This window comes from Nomascus leucogenys, chromosome 7b, assembly GCF_006542625.1.
Source record: "Nomascus leucogenys isolate Asia chromosome 7b, Asia_NLE_v1, whole genome shotgun sequence".
NCBI lineage: Eukaryota > Metazoa > Chordata > Mammalia > Primates > Hylobatidae > Nomascus > Nomascus leucogenys.
This window is the reverse complement of record NC_044387.1, coordinates 72,123,240-72,143,203: the sequence shown is the minus strand read 5'-3', so window position 1 is coordinate 72,143,203 and position 19,964 is coordinate 72,123,240. Positions and strand designations below refer to the sequence as shown.

At 37.1% G+C, this 19,964-nt stretch overlaps 1 protein-coding gene across 3 annotated transcripts in view; it reads right to left on the bottom strand.

The window, feature by feature from the left end:
* The window catches only part of FAM160A1 (family with sequence similarity 160 member A1), a 263,019-nt gene that overhangs the window by 188,493 nt on the left and 54,562 nt on the right, over positions 1-19,964 (bottom strand). For 2 of the 3 annotated variants that reach the window (XM_030816239.1, XM_030816238.1), the window contains exon 1: positions 1,911-2,106. The gene's annotated coding sequence lies outside the window, so the exon portion shown is untranslated. Of the gene's footprint in view, positions 1-1,910; positions 2,107-19,964 lie in introns of those variants that run through there. The other variant, XM_030816237.1, reaches the window with a different exon arrangement.

The window sequence follows — 19,964 nt, the reverse complement described above, 5'->3', positions numbered from 1 at the left end:
AAGAAACCAATACACCCAAGTGTTACATCCTTTCATTATCCAAGTCAGTCCTACAACCACCTAAGCTACTCCCTCTACCTTTTTAGTATCCTTGCCAGGCCTTCCCTTTTACATATATTTGCTTTTGTACTCTTCACCCCCCACTCCCAAAGTCTCCTGCACAACTCAAAATAACCTCACATCTAAGGCAACAATATTTGGTTTCTGACCTTTTCCAAACCGTATAAATATCATTCTATCACTCATGCTGCTTTCTAGAGCTAAGAGGCAAGAACATGTTCCAAACAACTTCTGCTCTACAGACAGGTGAATGGTTGTAAACGACTATAGATTATCCCCAGGATTCATGAGTGGCTAATTCTTTATCATAAGAATGTTGATTCTGCTAAGGACCTTGAAATTAAAGCTCCCTAAAACATCAGAGGAGCTCTCATTGGTTGGAGTTAACTGGGAAAAGCCCTGTAACCGAGGATACACACACACATTCCAACCTTAAGACCAAAACTCAGAGTTCATCAGAGTCAAATCCCAAATTTAAGAAGTCATTACCCAACAAATGACTAACATAAAACTTAAATACAGGCTCAATGCCTATTAACAATTATTAAATCTTAGTCTAAAATGAGCTCCAAATTTATGCAATACCACTTTGTTCCTGAAATACCTTAATTAGAAATAGAACTTCTTAAGAATTCCTACATGGACATAAAACAGCTATTTATGATTATCAGCTTTTCTTTTCCTTATCTTAAACTGTCTCTAAAATGACAGACTTGGAAGACTAGGGGGAAGGGAAGGTTAGGGAGAGATTTCTTAAAGGATACAAAATTACAGCTAGATAGTTAACTATAGTCATCCTACCATGGTATAGAACAGGAGAACTTATTTCTCCTATCTAGCTGTAATTTCGGATCCTTTAACAAATCTTTCCCTAAGCCTCCCTTCCCCCCACTCTTCCCAGAAAAGCACACAATCATAAATAGCTCTTCTGTGTCTACACAATAAATTGCACTAAATTTTTTAAAATACAAAGATCCTAGGTAGAGGTCTGATTTTACTGGAGCAGGGTGTCAATCTCTGTTGACATTCACTTGCAATATGCAGATTCCCAAGTCCTGCCCCTACCATTCTGATTCTGATTTTGATACACTAGTTTCAGGCCTACCAATACGAAATTTTTAAGTGTATTTTTAGCAAGCACTCTAGTAACACTTAGGGAAATACTGCAAAACACCCCCCGACCCCCACAAGAAGATCATTTATAGAGGCAAATTATAAAGCATTAGAGGTATATCTAATAAGGAAGTTTCTGATTAACATATGAACTCTTCTACAATACTAACAGATTGACTTCTTGATTTTAATAAGAAAATCAACATTTATACAGTCAAATAAATAGTACATGCCTCTGTAAATTATGAAGCCTGAACAATTATTTTAACAATACTACCATTGCTTGAAACTCAGAGTCACTTCTTAGAATTTATTTTCAATACAGTGTATGAGTCTTCAAATCACAAATTACAAAAAGAAAAATTGGTTTCCTTATGTTATTGCTCCTTCTTGGTTTTGATCAAAATTAGAGAACCCCAGGTATGATCATCACCCAAGCTCTACATGAGTTTAGACTATTTCCTAAGTATATCCTTACAAGGTTGATGTTTGCCACCAGAGAACATAGGATGTTTAGAAGAATGCTACCAAAGGGTCAAGATGCAGTTCTTAAGAAAGGATTTTTTAAATGCTTCGCATAGAGGATAGAGTACAGCCTCTCCCTAAGACATTTTAAACAAGATAATGTTCACTTGGATGTGTAAGTTCAAGTAGACTTGCTTTAAAAAAAAAAAGTGTAACATATTATTGAGCATTACTGAACACATGTCAATAATAATGAGAAAAGAAGACATTACCTGGGGCTGCTATCTTCAATAACCTACTGCTGGGTTGTATTTGCTCACTTCACTCTTCAGAGGAGCGGAAAGATTTCTCTCACATTTGGCTCTGCTGGAAACCCCTAGAAGAAGACTTTAAAAATCTATGAAGAGGAATAAAAATAATAATTAATAAACTGCAAAATCCAATCTGAGTATCTCTATTTTTTCTCTGCTCCCATTTACCACTACATGTTGTACACCGAGTGGGTTCTCCCAGTGTGCATTTGTCTTCACCATAAAAAAATAAATAAATAAGCAAAAAGCAAATCTTTATTTAGAAATCTGAATGCTAGCCAAAAATGAGAAACTCCTGCTGGGTAACAGAAAATAGAAAAGGATTCTTCCATCTTATAAGAGATGTCAAACAATTATATGCTTCTTTTAGGAATGAACAAAAGTGTGAAAGTAAATCCATATCCATGGGTCAACAGCATCATATTAAGATAATAATGATAGCATAATATAAAATAGCAAAGAAAGGAGCACAAAAAACTTTTCAGAAACAATTTCAAAAAATGTACACATTCCCAAATATTTCTGAGTAACTTTGACCTCTCTAGATACTGACAATTCAAAGTTCAGGTTTTCGCCATCCAATGGGCAAAGTCTACTTTGGTCTTAGACACACATCTCCTATCATCAGGCCTAACTGGCAAGATAATTTTCGTAACACAAATGTGTGGCTTAATGCCTATCTTACAACCAGAAAAACACGAGCTTGAAGAGAAGCTGGCAAGGAAATTATCCTACCTGGGAGAAACACAGAGAACAAAACCTAGAGGTGTCCAAGACAGCAATAAGAACATCTAGAGAAACTAACCCTTAGCAGTTAGCCAGAAGCTAACATAGATACTAAACAAAACCACAAGGAGCCACTATTCGATATCACAATAAGTGGAAGCCAGAGAAAATGTCCGAGAGTACATTTTTTAAGGAAATAATAAATACCATACTTAAATTTAAAACATGGAAACAGGCTGCTCTGCCTATGGAGTAGCCATTCTTTTATTCCTTTACTTTCTTAATAAACTTGCCTTCACTTTACGGATTTGCCCTCAATTTTTTCTTGTGTAGGTGCAAGAAGCCTCTCTGAGGGTTTTAAAAAAATAAAAAATAAACATGGAAACAATTTAAATGCCAATAACTGAGGAAGTCAGTTTGTCACAAACTGTAAATTTGCCACAACCACATAATTTACTTAATCACAATTCTGTTGGCCATTAAAAACTTTTCATTCCATAATATGTATATATAAACATACTTCAAAACATCAAGCTGTACATAATACATACAATTTTATGTCAATTTTTTAAAGTAATTTTTAAATAAAAAAGAAAGATGTTATGAGTTACAATAAAATGAGAATATGTAGTTTATAATACAAAGCGGAAAGAAAAAGCAGGGTACAATGTTGTAATTACATATGATCACTACTACTTATGCAAAAGAAAAAAACAAGATGCAATTTCTTCTGATATAGTTATAAATAATAAGTAAAATAGTTTCTATCTTTAGATGGGTTGAGGGGAGCAATTCAAGTCAGAGTCCTGTAAAACAAATATGTCTTTTCGAAATCTCTATATAGCCATGATTTCTCAAGCCCCAAAGGGTAAGCCACTCATTCACATAATAATTTTTCTGCAATAGTCCAATGTAATAAAAGATGGCCCTAGAAGTCTCTACAAAAGGTGTTGTGTATGTGTGTTTAACCTATGTGTGTATATGTGTCAAAGGCTTAGAATGTCCCTTTTCTTACAACAAATACTTCGTGAAAAGAAAAAATGGGGATGGGGGGACACAATGTGACCTAAATCTTCAAAACTAGGCACAGGAGTAGCAGTGGCCAGGCATGAGAAGAGTGGAGTATGAAAAGTAAAGGATAACATTTTGCATGCAAAAAACAAATTCTTCATATTCAAATTTCCTCAATACCTTCAAATCAGCCTTCTTCAGTCTAATCAATTAATCATTTATTAACCACCTGGGAACTACTAGTATCACCTCATAACCAAATCTCTGGCCATTTAATCGCAAGGGGTTTTACAAGTAACGGAATTCTCCTTCTTCCATATCCCACATGAACAGTTTTATCATCATGTGCTGGAGAGATACAGGCTCTTTTACCTCCTCTTAAGAATTACAGATTGCTGCCAGATGCTTTTCCGGTGATTTCAAGCCTTTTCTCATCTTGCAACTTGTGAATTATGAAAGGGCATCCCTAATTCATGAGAAATACTTCTCCCATCTCAATGTCCATTATCATATATCCTCCCCTTACACTCTACAATTTTAGGCACTCGCACACATATGCTTTTACTTAGGTAATAAGGCATTGCTGGGTATCAGTTAAGGGCTTTACTAAGAACCACTCTTATATTTTACCATCATGATTCCGCCAGCAGCAACGCTTCATGACTTCAAAGGAAGCTGAGTCCTTTGACAGTAATGCACAGAATGACATCGAAAGCAAGGTTAAATGGAATTCAAGTAAATTGAAAGAACTCTCTTAAAATTCACTGGTTCTTGATAATTCTCTTGGTTGTCATCTCATTTAATAACAAAATATGTCTCCTGCCAAAAAGTGGGGAAGTTGGCAGTTAACAATTCAGTCACACTCAAATCTCTCCCCAGGCAAATGCTTTCCTTCTAACAAAACATTCTACCTCCACATAATAAAATCAAATTCAGGCTCACAGTCCTTCTGTGTAATAGCTATATCACATCCCTAATTTCAACAGAGGAACAAAATTTAAAGCTCATTTCCAGATGGCATAAATTCAGTGAATTTAGACCTCTACTATGTCAAGTTCAGAAATATGCTAATAGTCAGAGAGTACACAAAAGCACAGCAAAACCACCAAATGAACACTTTGTTGGGGTGGGGAGAGAGAATTAATATCCACATCATGGATTTCTCCATACACCAGAGAAACAAATGTGGGTGGGGTGCACATTTATACAGGAGGTGTGGATTATCCATAGTATTGTATTAATTGATCTGTAATATAATCAAATGCTTTCCTGGAGGATAAGTAACCAACCAACCAATGAAGAGAGAAGTTTCAAACAATTCAATAAGTTTTCAAATACATGAAGCTGACTATGAGCTAATTATTGAACAATTTCATTCTCAAAAAGGATTGAACTGGGACAGGTAATACATTATATTCACATGTGGAAACTCCCATAGTAGAACAAAAATATTCTACACAGGTCCACAAACTTCACAGATTTCATTAAGCATGCTAATAATAACTTAAAGTCTTAAAATGGATGGACCCATACTTATCACTTAAGTGCAATCCCTGAGTTTTACAGAGGATAAAACTGAAACACAGAGAGGATGAGTGACCTGTTCAAAATTAAGTTGTGTTAAAAGATGAAGACAGAGGTAGAAGCCATGTCTTCTAAGCCCCACAGTAATATTGTCTTCTCCACATTAAGCTCACAATTCCTCAACAGTGTATCCATTAAGTTGATTTTATTCCTCCTCTCAACAGCAAACCTTCTAAAGCTTTAGGAAAAGTTGAACCAAATGAAGCTTCAATCTTCAATTTCCATTCAATCAATCCCTGAGATTTCACATTAATTACATACAATTCTTTTTTACCCAAGAAACTGAGTGTAATTTGGGTGACTCTGGGAGGGTCTCAACTACAAAACAAATTTGTGAATTGGAGCATACCACAAGGGAAGGAAAAGGAAGCAGGCAGAGACCACAAGTATCTTAGAAATACACCAAGAATACTGACTTATTAAAATGAATAATGAAGGTGAATGAAACCAAATTCTAGTATTAAAGAGATGTTTCCCAATGTGACAACTACTCATAAGGTGTTTAAGTAGTCATTGTCCAAGGTTCTGTAGTTAAATAAATTTGGGGAAATGCCACATTCTAAATGTTCTTCTTGAATATTCACAAAGCACAGTATGTATATTAAGGCTCTAAGAAGGCCTTGTAGAAAAGAAGTCTACTTAGTTTTGTTTAGTCCAATATTATTTGACATCTTTGGTTTGCACAGCTAGTATTGGTAACCTCCAAGAAACATACTTCAGGAAGTATATACAGCATTCTTGGTGAAAAACCCAAGTCTGACACTCATTAAGCAGTATTTATAATATGACCGCCCTCTTCCAGACTCAGCTGTTAAAAATCAACTTGTGAAGCAAAGGAATCTTGTTTTTACAACAAAAATCACCACCACCACTAGCACGTAATAAGTGCTAAGAGCAAGGCATGTGCTACGTGTAGCACATTTTTTGAAATGAGGCTAGGCATGTCTTCAGCCACCAAGTTAGCTTTCCCAGAAATTGTATCTTTTCATATATAAACAAAACATCTTGTATAAACGTTTTTTACACAAATAAACATATTACACTATTTTATACATTGGCAATGTTTCCAAATTGGTACCTAAAGAGAATTCACTGGTGTGGATTTTTATGACCAGACATTTTTGAGTGTACAGCTGTAACATAATGTATTGATTCAGTATCCCATTACGAACATTAGGTTGTTTCCAACCTTCAGCCATTATAAACACTACTACAATGAGTACCTTTGTACATAATTTTCTCATGCATGTAATAAGTATGTACAGTATATGCAGAATACATTCATAGTGTGTATGAATGTTTGTATGTCTAGGACTGTGTTTTTGTATCTAGGATAAATTTCTCAAACTGAAATTCCTAGATAAAGCAATATGAAATTTTCGCATTATAGATTTTGCCAATTGCCCACTAAATAGACTAATGTTTTGCACCTATACTCTCTACAGAATAGGTTATAAGACTTTGTAATCTTTGTCCATCTAACAGTGATAAATGGTACCTCGGTGTAGTTGTAACGTGCATATCTGTGATAATGGGTGAAGTTAAGCATCTTTCCATATGTTTAAAAGCCACTGTTATTTCCCTTCCTTTAGACTATTTGTAGCCTTAGTCCATTTTTCTTCTGGTTTTTGGACTTTTTCTTATGGATTTTAGGAGCTTTTTATTAAGGAAATTAGTCCCTTCATGATTTGAGAAGCAAATATTTTCACCAATTTTCTTGTTCCTTGAAGTATGTAGAAGCTATTCAGGTTTTTTAAAACATGTAATCAAATATGTCAATCTCTCCTTTTATGGCTTCTCAGTTTTCTGTCTTACTTAGAAGGGCCGTATGTACATACTCCAAGATTATAAAATAATTTTCCCATGTTATTCTACAGTCTAGTTTATATCTTAAATTTGTTTATCATAGATTGATTTTTGGCTTAACATTTGAGATACTGCTGCAAATAGTACCTTTTCCGCCAGACAGCTACCTGGTTATCCCTCAGTTATGGAACTGAGCAACTTTACCAACTAATTTGAAATATCACCTTTATCGTATGCTAAATATGGTATCTGGCAATACCAATGTTTCAATTATTATGCTAAATATAGCATCTGGCAATACGAATGTTTCAATTATTGTAGACTTACTAAGCTGGATTTTATTCTCTTTTTCAGAATTGTCCTATTTGTGGTTGTTTACTTTTCCAAATGACCATAGAAACCAGCTTATTTAGAGACCCCAAAAATCCTGTTGTTATTTTTACTGGAATTACATAAAAATACAGATTAATTCACAGAGAATTGGCATCTTCACATCCAAGAATATGATTGGACCTTTCCATTTTTTCTTATCTTTTTTTTTACACTTCAGGAGCATTTTTAAACACCTTCACATACAGCATCCATATTATTTTCTTAAGTTTATTCTTAGATATTTCATCCTTTTTATGCTAATGGCCTTTTTTCCCAATATATCTTCTAACTGGTTATTGTTAGCATATATGGAAGTTATGAATGTTGACACATTACTTTGGTATCCAGGCACATTTATAGATTATCATATTCTTCGTAATTAGTTTTTCATTTTATTCTCTTGGATATTCGAATCACATATTCCCATTATTTGCAAACAACATTCATTTACCTCCTTTCTGATTTTCTTGATAACTTCATTTTTTTCTCTCATCCAGCAGCACTGGTTTATGATTCCAAATACCATTAACAATTAGTGAAAATAGTAAACATTCTTATTTTGGGTTCTGATGTTAATGGAAATGCTCTCAAATTTCCTATTAGGCTCAGATGGTTTTGGGTTGAGATGAACATACTTTACTTTGCTAAGGGTATTTTCCTATTATATTTTAAAGGGTTTTTACAAAATCAATAATAGGGCCAGGTGCAATGGCTCACAACTGTAATCCCAGCACTTCTGGAGGCTGAGGTGAGAGGATTTCTTAAGGCCAGGAGTTCAAGACCAGCCTGGGCAACACAGCAAGACTTCGTCTCAACAAAAAAAATGAAAAAAATCAGCCAGGCATGGTGGTGCACACCTGTAATCCCAGCTACTCAGGAGGCTGAGGTGGGAGGACTGCTTGAGCCCAGGAGTTTGAGGCCACAGTGAGCCATGATAGTGCCACTGCACTCCAGCCTGGGCAAAAAAAAAAAAAATCGGCCGGGCACGGAGGCTCACACCTGTAATCCCAGCAGTTTGGGAGGCCAAGGCAGGCGAATCACGAGGTTAAAAGATGGAGACCATCCTGGCCAACATGGTGAAACCCTGTCTCTACTAAAAATACAAAAATTAGCTGGGCACGATGGTGGGCACCTGTAGTCCCAGCTACTCAGGAGGCTAAGGCAGGAGAATTGCTTGAACCCGGGAGGTGGAGGTTGCAGTGAGCCGAGACTGTGCCATTGCACTCCAGCCTGGCAACAAAGGGAGACTCTGTCTCAAAAAAAAAAAAAAAAAATCAATAATAGAGATTGAATTTTATTAAATGCCTTTTCTATAAAAAAAAAACTCAGATGACATTTTTCTATTTGTATTTAGTAAGATGATGAACCCTTCTTGCATTCCCGAAATAAACCTCAATTGTTATAGTGTTTTATTCTTTTAATATGTACGAAGTTCATGTTAAGCATGTTATTTCCTAAGCAGCCCTACAAGCTGGGCACTACTACCATCCTGCTCTGCCCCTCCCTCACTCTACTTCAGCCACTTCAGCCACAATGGCCTCTCCTCACTGCCCCTCTGACACATCAAGCTTGTTCTCACCTCAGGAATGTGCAACGCCTGCCAGACTTGCTGTTCCCTGAAGCCTCTATCCTCAGATATCCTCATATATCATCCCCCTCTTCGTTTGTGTCTCTGCTTACATATGACCTATTTATGGAAGCCTTTCCTGTCTACCCCACATGAAATAGAAATCGCATTCCAATATTGTCTCTACTCCAATGCTGTTTCATTTTGTCTGTAGCAATTGTCATCATCTCATATATATTCACATGTGGAAAATACATGAAATGTTTAATTTCTTTTAATTTACATTCCATTTCCCCATGAATTGAAGCTCCATGACAGCGGAGATTTTTCTCTGCTTTCCCCGTTGCTCACTTCCCAGCACCAAGAGCAGGCCTGGCACATGGGAAGTACTTACTATTTACTGAATGAATGAATGAACAAATGAATGAATGGATACTTATTTTATACATAAGAAAACTGAAGCTTACAGAAATTAAGTAACTAAAATCATACAGAAGCACACTGAGACTAAAACCTAAGTCTAACTTTCTTTTTTTTTTTTTTTTGAGACAGAGTCTGGCTCTGTCCCCCAGGCTGGAGTGCAGTGGCGCAATCTCGGCTCACTGCAAGCTCCACCTCTAGGGTTCACGCCATTCTCCTGCCTCAGCCTCCCGAGTAGCTGGGACTACAGGCGCCCACCACCACGCCCTGCTAATTTTTCTGTATTTTTAGTAGAGACAGGGTTTCACTATCTTGGCCAGGATGGTCTCGAACTCCTGACCTTGTGATCCGCCCACCTCGGCCTCCCAAAAGTGCTAGGATTACAGGCTTGAGCCACCGCACCCAGCCAAAACCTAAGTCTAACTTTCAATTCCTGATCCTTAACCATTAAAACAAATGACAGGTGACTTTAGGCCACTGAAAATGCTCATATAATCTTATAAATTCTAAAGCACAACTTAATGACACCGTTGATTGAAAGTCTGAGGAAAATTGTATAGACAGCTCTGTACAAGGTAAGCAAAAGAATCAGAGGATGGTCTCCAAAGAATTCCTTGAAGATTATGGGAATTACATTGTTAGCTTTCCTACTGATACCCATGAGCCTCACAGCAAGCATCATGAAGCTGTGACCTTCATCCACACATGCCCTTGTATATCCAAAAGATAAAACTGGATGCTTCAGGGCCAAATGGCCAATAAACATGTGTTTATTACTGGCATGGGCAGACACACATACTAAAAGTACCATTTCCCAGGGGACTAGCCATATTATGATCAGTACAGACACTAAGGATTTAGCTTTGAAAAAACTATTTGCTCTTCCAAAGCCGAAGAATCTTCTGTGATTTCAACAAAAAAGTTACAATCAGGTATTCTTAATGTTCTTTTCCTCCTCTATCACTGGGATACTTTCCTTCAGACAACGTCAAGCTAAAAACAAAATTTCACAAATCTCCATTTCTGACACTAAACAGTACAGTATCTTTATTTTTTTTTTTTAGAATTTAATCAAACCCTGTATTTTAGAACTGTGGGGCTGATCCAACATTGCAATATGTCACATTTAATTCCATCAATGTAAAGCATAATGAGCAAAGATTGAGGTAGTGAGGCATAACTGTTTTGAACCTGTGAATTTCAAAAGCAAGGCCCATTTGTGTTATTTCTAAATAGTAAATAAAATCATTTTCCAACATTTCACTATCAAATTACAGTAATTTTTCCACCAGCACACACTTGAGGAAAGCCACAAAAGGACTTTTCCAACAGTTCATTCTGTTATTGCTCATAACCTTCTAAATACTTCTCCTCATTGGCTTCTATTCAAAGGTAAATGGAAAGCAGTAAAATTTATGGAAAATATATTCAACTGCTTAAAATACATCAATCAAAAAAAAGATTTTAGAGCTGTATTATGAGTTGTGAAATTGCATTGCCTTCACTTACCTTTCAGTTTCACTGGTAGGTAACGAAACTGACAGACTGGTCAAGTTCCAAAACATCCCCTATATAGAGCCTGACTCTTCCATCTCAAATTCTCACCTTAGTCAAGGCCAGAGTAAACACCTGTCCTTCACATTTTTACACAACATCACTTTGTGTGCTACAAATATAAGCTTTCATACCAGGGAGGAAGCAAATTCCAGGACACTGGAAACATTTCTGCTCTCTTATACCAGTCTGTTGATTGTTCCCTTGACTTTCTCAGCTGTCAAGATGGTGAAAGGAGGAAAACTGTAAAACTGTAAAGTATAACCTGATAAGTTTGCCCTTTAAGTTTTTCACACAGACAGAGGTAAAATAAAACTCAAGTCTAAGGTTTAAAATTTAGCTATGAAAATTATATTCTGGCACTAGACAAAAATGTTGCAAGATTTTAATAAAATAAGATTATTAAAATCAATTTTTACATTTCATGGGCCAAGGAGAGACATCAAAGAATGTTTAAGTAACATTTTAAAGACACTATACTTTATAAAGTTAAGAAGAAAAATGACAATTGTACCAGTTCAGAAATGCCTTAGAGTAGGGAAATGAAGGAGCATTAACTATTAATAAAGCTAGAGTCTTAAAATAAATTTTTAAAAAAAGATTAGCATTGAGAAAAAACTCACCTTAATAAAACTTGGCTTAATACAGGAAAGTAGTTTATTCCTCTTGCATAATACTATTTCATTTTATTTAGTCCTTTCTCTAAGGATTCTAGAGATCTTTATGAACATTATCCAGCTAATCCTTCATTTACCAGTATAAAAGGAAAAGGCATTGACTGCTATTACATTTACAAACATGCAAGAGATAACAGCAACAACAACAACAAAAAACAGAGCAAGAGATAAAATTTCAGGAAACTTCAAAGCAAAGAAGACAGTAAGTAGACCCTTTCCTGGCTTGGGTTTTTTGGAAGGGAGAAAGGTGCAATGTACAATAAAAACAAATATGTGAATATTAAGACTGGCTTAAGTAAGCAAGCAGATTTGGAGTTTGTTGTGCAATGGTCTTGCCACAGACTTGCAGGAAAAATAAGCTTAGTATAAACCTAGTCTACATTTCAGCATTCAAAAATAGCTTTTTTATACCAAGTCCTAAATGTGCTGCATGTTTTATAATCCCAACAAATTACACTAACTTCAGGGGTCACCACTTACATTTCTGCCTTTTGAATGTTGGAAGCAAGAGATGTACAGAGTGGCTGACAAAATTCTAACTTTCATATGAAATCCCTGACAGAGTAAACATTAAGACAATGAAGTAGTTGCTACAAAAAAAAAAAAAAAAAAAAAAAAAAAAAAAAAAACAACAACAGCAAGGCAAGAGGGAAAGATTCCACTATTTTCAGAGGCAGGCTCAAAGAGGAAAGTGTAATAAACATGCTTGGCAATCACAGGGCACCTTGTAACATGTTTTATTAATATTTGTTTACATGTTTTTGTCCCCACAGGAGACTGTGATCTCCTTGAAGGCAAGGACTTGGCTTTATAGCACCCAGCCTATCAGCCATCAAAGTCAAAAAAACGGACCAAGTGTTGAGTCAATTAACTTTTCTTAAATTCTCTTGACCAGAAATACTCATAGTGTTTGTATTATGTGAATTTTATCTCACATTTTTTTTTTTTTTTTTTTTTTTTTTTTAAGACGGAGTCTCGCTCTGTCACCCAGACTGGAGTGCGGTGGCGCGATCTCGGCTCACTGCAAGCTCCGCCTCCCGGGTTCACGCCATTCTCCTGCCTCAGCCTCTCCGAGTAGCTGGGACTACAGGCGCCCGCCACCACGCCCGGCTAATGTTTTGTATTTTTAGTAGAGACGGGGTTTCACCGTGGTCTCGATCTCCTGACCTCGTGATCCGCCCGCCTCGGCCTCCCAAAGTGCTGGGATTACAAGCGTGAGCCACCGCGCCCGGCCTATCTCACATTTTTTAAAGTACAAAAAAAAAATCATGGTCCGAATACATGTTAAAAGCCAACTGACAGGAAAAGAGCAGTTTTAAGTTATTAGGGCAAAGCTATTTTGAAATCAGATCATAAGTCACCAGACTCTAATTTAATGGTAATGTGTTTTTCAATAAACAATAAGCCCTCTAATCACATATGTATTTCTTAACCCTACATATGTCCAGTGCCCGTCCAGACAAAGGAGTATACAACTGCAAAACACCCATCAAGTTATGGCTTCTCACAATTCGCAATTGCAAAAATGTGGAACCAACCCAAATGCCCATCAATCAATGAGAAGATAAAGAAACTGGTATATATGCCATGGAATACTACGCAGCCATAAAAAGGAATGAATGAATGGCATTCGCAGCAATCTGGATGAGACTGGAGAATATTATTCTAAGTGAAGTAACCCAGGAATGGAAAAACAAACATTGTATGTTCTCAATCATAAGTAGGAGCTAAGCTATGATAATGCAAAGGCATAAGAATGACACAATGGACTTTGGGGACTCACGGGGAATGGGTGGGAAGAGGGTAAGGGATAAAAGACTACAAATTGGGTGCAGTATATACTGTTCAGGTGATGGGTGCACCAAAATCTCACAAATCACCACTAAAGAACTTATCCATGTAACCAAACACCACCTGTTCCCCAATAACGTATGGAAATTAAAAAAAAAAAAGAAATCTCCCATGTGTTTACCATATTGTGAGCACTCATTTGGACTAACGAACATTTCTAAAAAGATCTTAGGTTAAAAATTATGAAACATAGGCAACAAATAAAAATTAGAATACAAATTTTCTTTTAGAAGTTATGGCTTCTGGGTCTGCTGATTGGCATGCTGTTGAAATTATAATTTACCTTCCTTATTTAGATGTAAACAGATTCCATAATACTAGGTTCCACCATAGGAAGAAGAGATTCAGAGTGCTGTTTTGGTGGGTTTTTTTTTTTTCTCCTTATTGGAAAAAATATGCTAAAGTTAAAAACAAAAAAAAAAAGGAACAATTCCAAGACAGATCCAGAGTTAAAAGGAACTTTGAGGAAATCTAGGGAACTGCTTTGCTTCAGGCTCCCTCCTATTCTCAAATCTTGAATCTATTATGTTTCCAAGAAATGTAAAGACCACCGCACAGGTTGGAGGACTGATTGGTAAATGGCCCTGGAGTTCCTGAACCAAGCACCTGTCCCTCATCTATATGCATTCGTTGATCCCCAGATACTAAGATTCCCCTCAGATTGAAACAACAAAGAACCTCATTCAACTAAAAATGTGATCTTTGGTACTGTGCTCCAATTTGGAAAGGTCAAGTCCACGCCAGCCAGCATTGTAGGCAATTAGCTAACATCACACCTACTGTCTCTGCCCCACAAATTAAAATCCTGGAGCAAAAATACAATAAGGCCACAGGCCAAAGAAAGGAAAATGAAAACTTCAGTAGAAGGATGCAAAGGGCAAAGATATTATTATTGATTACCCAGTTTAAACTCATAATACTGACATCAATGACTAGAAGAATACAGAGCTTTCACATGATCTGTCAGGTTTCACTAGCTAGACTGCAAGATGGCAGGGCAGGAACCCTCTTCTCTTTATTCTCATTGTATTATACAAACCCTAAAATTAATACCAATATTTTGTATGTCCCCAAGAAACTGTCTGAATGACATTAATATGCATATTTCTCATAAAAAGATGAAGTCATTTGTTCAGAGTTCACTGTCACAATCAAACCTCTAACTTGGCAGCAGAAAGAAAAACCACCCACACTCCACTAATACCTTTTTTACTGACCCAATACTAAGGAACTGAAATAAATGACAGACATCTATTCAGTGACCCCACTGAAGTAAAAGAGGAATTCACGTCTGAAGAAGAATATGTATAAGAAGTTTTCTAAGCACAAATATTCCTTTTGGAAAATGCTCTGGCCCCAAGCCTCAACACAAACTCCTTTTCTATGACAGCCTGCCTTAACACACAGCATCTGTTTATCGACTAAATCATAGACACAACACATTTGCAAAGTAAAAATAAATTAAATATCTATACACACAGCTTTCTTTTCTACACTATTAGTCAAAAAGCACAAGTGCAATATGCTTAGGCACTAACCTCTGGCTTAAAGACAAATGGAATTACCCTACTACTCTACCACATATTGTTTAAAAATGCAGAGCACAATTCTTGAGTTAATTTGTCACTTGGAAAAATCACTGTGCTTTTATGATGAGAATTCATTTATGAGAAGCTCTTAGCACAGTTTTCCCCTTAACCTTCTCAATTTATCTTACCTTTGCTACTCTTCCACAGCAAACTTTTATGTGCAATTTTAAGGCTGTGTAATGTAAGTTACAAGGGCACTAGTCTTTGAAACTCAAAGAACAATCTAATGAAAAATGAGGTGATGCCACCAGCTGGCAATGATTTGCCATCTCCTGACCCGACATCCTAAAATATATGATTGAACAGGATTTTGAAAGGTATCTGTGGAAGGCAAAAGAAGAGGGGTTTTATTTGACTGTGAAATGGGGAAATTATATCTAAGTTTTGTTTTAAAGAAAATTAAATAAGGAAAAGCAAAAAAGAAATCCACAATTTTAAAATGATCCATTTCCTTTAGAGACAATAATGATTTAATGTGCCAGTAAACAGTCTTTTAGACATAATGAACTTTTGAGAATTTTCTAGGCATCATTCAAGCATATTTGGAAGCAACCAGACCGTGAGTGTAGTGGGAGTGTCCAAAGCTTTTATGTGATGGGTAAACCTAGTTTTTAGTGATGTCATCACCTGTAAGCCTCAGTGTCATCACCTGTAAAAATAGGGCTAATATCCTCCTGCTCTATATGTTTCACAGTATCAAATTTTAAAAAGAAGCTACACCTGAAATTACTGGATAAGCTGGAAAGCACTATCCAAATGCATTACTATTGTTGACGGCAACAAGTATGCACTGTTCTCAAACATCAAAAACAGAAAAGCAAGATTGCACAAGTATAGAACCAGTTTTACTTGACTTAATGTATACAGTAATGCCTGAGTAGACAAGACAGGCTAAAATAGGATTGTGAAATTTAAACCAAAAGGTCTTCCAGTTCAAATGGCTGCAAATCTTGTGAACACTTCTTAAAACTATTATCCAAAAGCGACTAAAGCAATGGTAAATCAGCTTTTTTGAGGGAAGAGGGTGAAAGGCAATAGAGGCTTTTCAGAGTCTCATGAAGACTATTGACCTTCCACTCACAAAAAGTATAACCACATATTCGAGCAAAGCTTATTTTTCTGCTATCAGGGGTTGTTCTTGGTATCCCAGGCTAGGAATCCCTCACTACAGGATACTGAATAACTGCCTAGTGAATCATAAAGACACAGAGAACAGGAACAGGTTTATAACGATAACAAAGTACCCCAGATAAGATGATCATGATTACACAGGTGCTGCCCTTAGGAAACCCTCCATCAGACCGTCACAGTAGACATGCGGCTGAAAGGTCTATAATTCCCAAGTTACCTTAGCAGTATTCAGACAAATGAGGCCCTGGTAAGTTAAGCAGAAAATCACTTCCTTTGATAAATGACCAGGCTTCCAACTAAGGTAACATCTAAAAATTAGTGTACATACACATCCAGTGGCTACTTTAGAATGTCTACAGAAATGGGGTTTGGGGTGGCAATCTAATTGGAAGTCCAACCTAGGGTATTAGTTTTGAAGCTAAAGTTGCCTGAGACTTCACGTAAGAGTGAAAAAAATACTGAGTTTCCATAGCAAAGCAAGAAGAATGCTAATAGAAAGGGGATGCAGGGTTAAGGCACCCCAGGCCAGCCTTTGGCATTGCCACTGGATTCACTGACACCAGTGGTTCTCAAGTAACATGCAACAGAATCACCCAAAAAGTTTATTAAATACAAACTGCTTGGGCTCCAGCCTCAAAGTTTCTGATTCAGGAGATCTGGTCACAAATTTGCATTCTTTTTTTTTTTTTTTTTTTTTTTTTTTTTGAGATGGAGTCTTGCTCTGTCACCTAGGCTGGAGTGCAGTGGTGCAATCTCGGCTCACTGAAAGCTCTGCCTCCTGGGTTCATGCCATTCTCCTGCCTCAGCCACCTGAGTAGCTGGGACTACAGGTGCCTGCCACCACGCCCAGCTAATTTTTTTGTATTTTTAGTAAAGACGGGGTTTCACTGCGTAAGCCAGGATGGTCTCAAACTCCTGACCTCGTGATCTGCCCGCCTCGGCCTCCCAAAGTGCTGGGATTACAGGCATGAGCCAACGTGCCCGGCTTTTTTTTTTTTTTTAAGTTCTGGGATACATGTGCAGAACGTAAGGGTTTGTTACATAGGTATACCTGTGCCATGGTGGTTTACTGCACCTATCAACCCATCATCCTGGTTTTAAGCCCTGCATGCATTAGGTATTTGTCCTAACGCTCTCCCTCCCCTTGCCCTCCACCCCGACAGGTCCTGGTGTGTGTTGTTCCCCTCCTTGTGTCCAGGTGTTCTCATTGTTCAACACCACTTATAATTGAGAACATGTGGTGTTTGATTTTCTGTTCCTGTGTTAGTTTGCTGAGGATGATGGCTTCCAGCTTCATCCATGTCCCTACAAAGGACATTATCTCATTCTTTTTCATCGTTGCATAGTATTCCATGGTGTATATGTACTACATTTTCTTTTCTTTATCCAGTCCCTCATTGATGGGTGTTTGGGTTAGTTCCATGTCTTTGCTATTGTAAACAGTGCTGCAGTAAACATATGTGTGCATGTATCTTTATGGTAGAGTGATTTATAATCCTTTGAGTATACACCCAGTAATGGGATTGCTGAGTCAAATGGTATTTCTGGTTCTAGATCCTTGAGGAATCGCCACACTGTCTTCCACAATGGTTGAACTAATTTACATTCCCATCAACAGTGTAAAAGTGTTCCTATTTCTCCACAGCCTCACCAGCAACTGTTGTTTCTTGACTTTTTAATAATCGCCATTCTAACTGGCATGAGATGGTATCTCATTGTGGTTTTGATTTGCATTTCTCTAACGATCAGTGATGTTGAGCTTTTTTCATATGCTTCTTGGCCACATAAATGTCTTCTTTTGAGAAGTGTCTGTTCATATCCTTTGCCCACTTTTTGATAGGGTTGTTTTTTCTTGTAAATTTATTTAAGTTCCTTTTAGATTCTGAATATTAGACCTTTGTCAGATGAGTAGACTGCAAAAATTTTCTCCCATTCTGTAGGGTGCCTTTTCACTCTGATGCTAGTTTCTTTTGCTTTGCAGAAGCTCTTTGGTTTAATTACATTCCATTTCTCAATTTTGGCTTTTGTTGCAATTGCTTTTGGTGTTTTCGTCATGAAGTCTGCCCAGGCCTATGTCCTGAATGGTATTGCCCGGGTTTTCTTCTAGGGTTTTTATGGTTTTGGGTTTTACATTTAAGCCTTTAATCCATCTTGAGTTAATTTTTTTATAAGGTGTAAGGAAAGGGTCCAGTTTCAGTTTTCTGTATATGGCTAGCCAGTTTTCCCAGCATCATTTATTAAGTAGGGGATCTTTTCCCCATTGCTTGTTTTAGTCAGGTTTGTCAAAGATCAGATGGTTGTAGATGTGTGGCATTACTTCTGAGGTCTCTGTTCTGTTCCATTGGTCTATATGTCTGTTTTGGTACCAGTACTGTGCTGTTTTGGTTACTGTAGCCTTGTAGTATACTTTGAGGTCAGATAGTGTGATGCCTCCAGTTTCGTTCTTTTTGCTTAGGATTGTCTTGGCTATATAAGCTCATTTTTGGTTCCATATGAAATTTAAAGTAGTTTTTCTAATTTTGTGAAGAAAGTCAAGGGTAGTTTGATGGGAATAGCACTGAATCTATAAATTACTTTGGGGCAGTATGGTCATTTTCATGATATTGATTCTTCCTACCCATGAGCATGGAACGTTTTTCCATTTGTTTGTGTCCTCTCTTACTTCCTTGAGCAGTGGTTTGTAGTTCTCCTTGAAGAGTTCCTTCACATCCCTTGTAAGTTGTATTCCTAGGTATTTTATTCTCTTTGTAGCAATTGTGAATGGGAGTTCACTCATGATTTGGCTCTCTGCTTGTCTATTGTTGGTGTCTACAAATGCTTGTGATTTTTGCATAATGATTTTGTATCCTGAAACTCTGCTGAAGTTGCTTACCAGCTTAAGGAGTTTTGGGGCTGAGACGATGGGGTCTTCTAAATACAGAATCATGTCATCTGCAAACAGAGACAATTTGACTTCCTCTCTTTCTATATGAATACCCTTTATTTCTTTCTCTTACCTGATTGCGCTGGCCAGAACTTCCAACACTATGTTGAATAGGAGTGGTGAGAGAGGCCATTCTTGTCTTGTGCCAGTTTTCAAAGGGAATGCTTCCAGCTTTTGCCCATTCAGTATAATATTGGATGGGTTTGTCATAGATAGCTCTTATTATTTTGAGATATGTTCCATCAATACCTAGTTTATTGAGAGTTTTTAACATGAAGGGATGTTGAATTTTATCAAAGGCCTTCTCTGCATCTACTGTGATAATCACGTGGTTTTCGTCATTGGTTCTGTTTATGTGATGGGTTACTTTCATTGATTTGTGTTTGTTGAACCAGCTTTGCATCCCAAGGATGAAGCCTACTTGATCGTGGTGGACAAGCTTTTTGATGTGCTGCTGGATTTGGTTTGCCAGTATTTTATTGAGGATTTTTGCATGGATATTGATCAGTGATATTAGTCTGAAGTTTTTTTTGTTGTTGTGTCTCTGACAGGTTTTGGTATCAGGATGATGCTGGCCTCATAAAATGAGTTAGGGAAGAGTCCCTCCTTTTTCAATTGTTTGGAATAGTTTCAGAAGGATTGGTATCAGCTCCTCTTTGTACCTCTGGTAGAATTCAGCTACAAATCTGTCTGATCCTGGGCTTTTTTGGTTGGTAGGCTATTAATTACCGCCTCAATTTCAGAATTTGTTACTGGTCTCTTCAGGGATTCGATTTCGCTGGTTTAGTCTTGGGAGGGTGTATG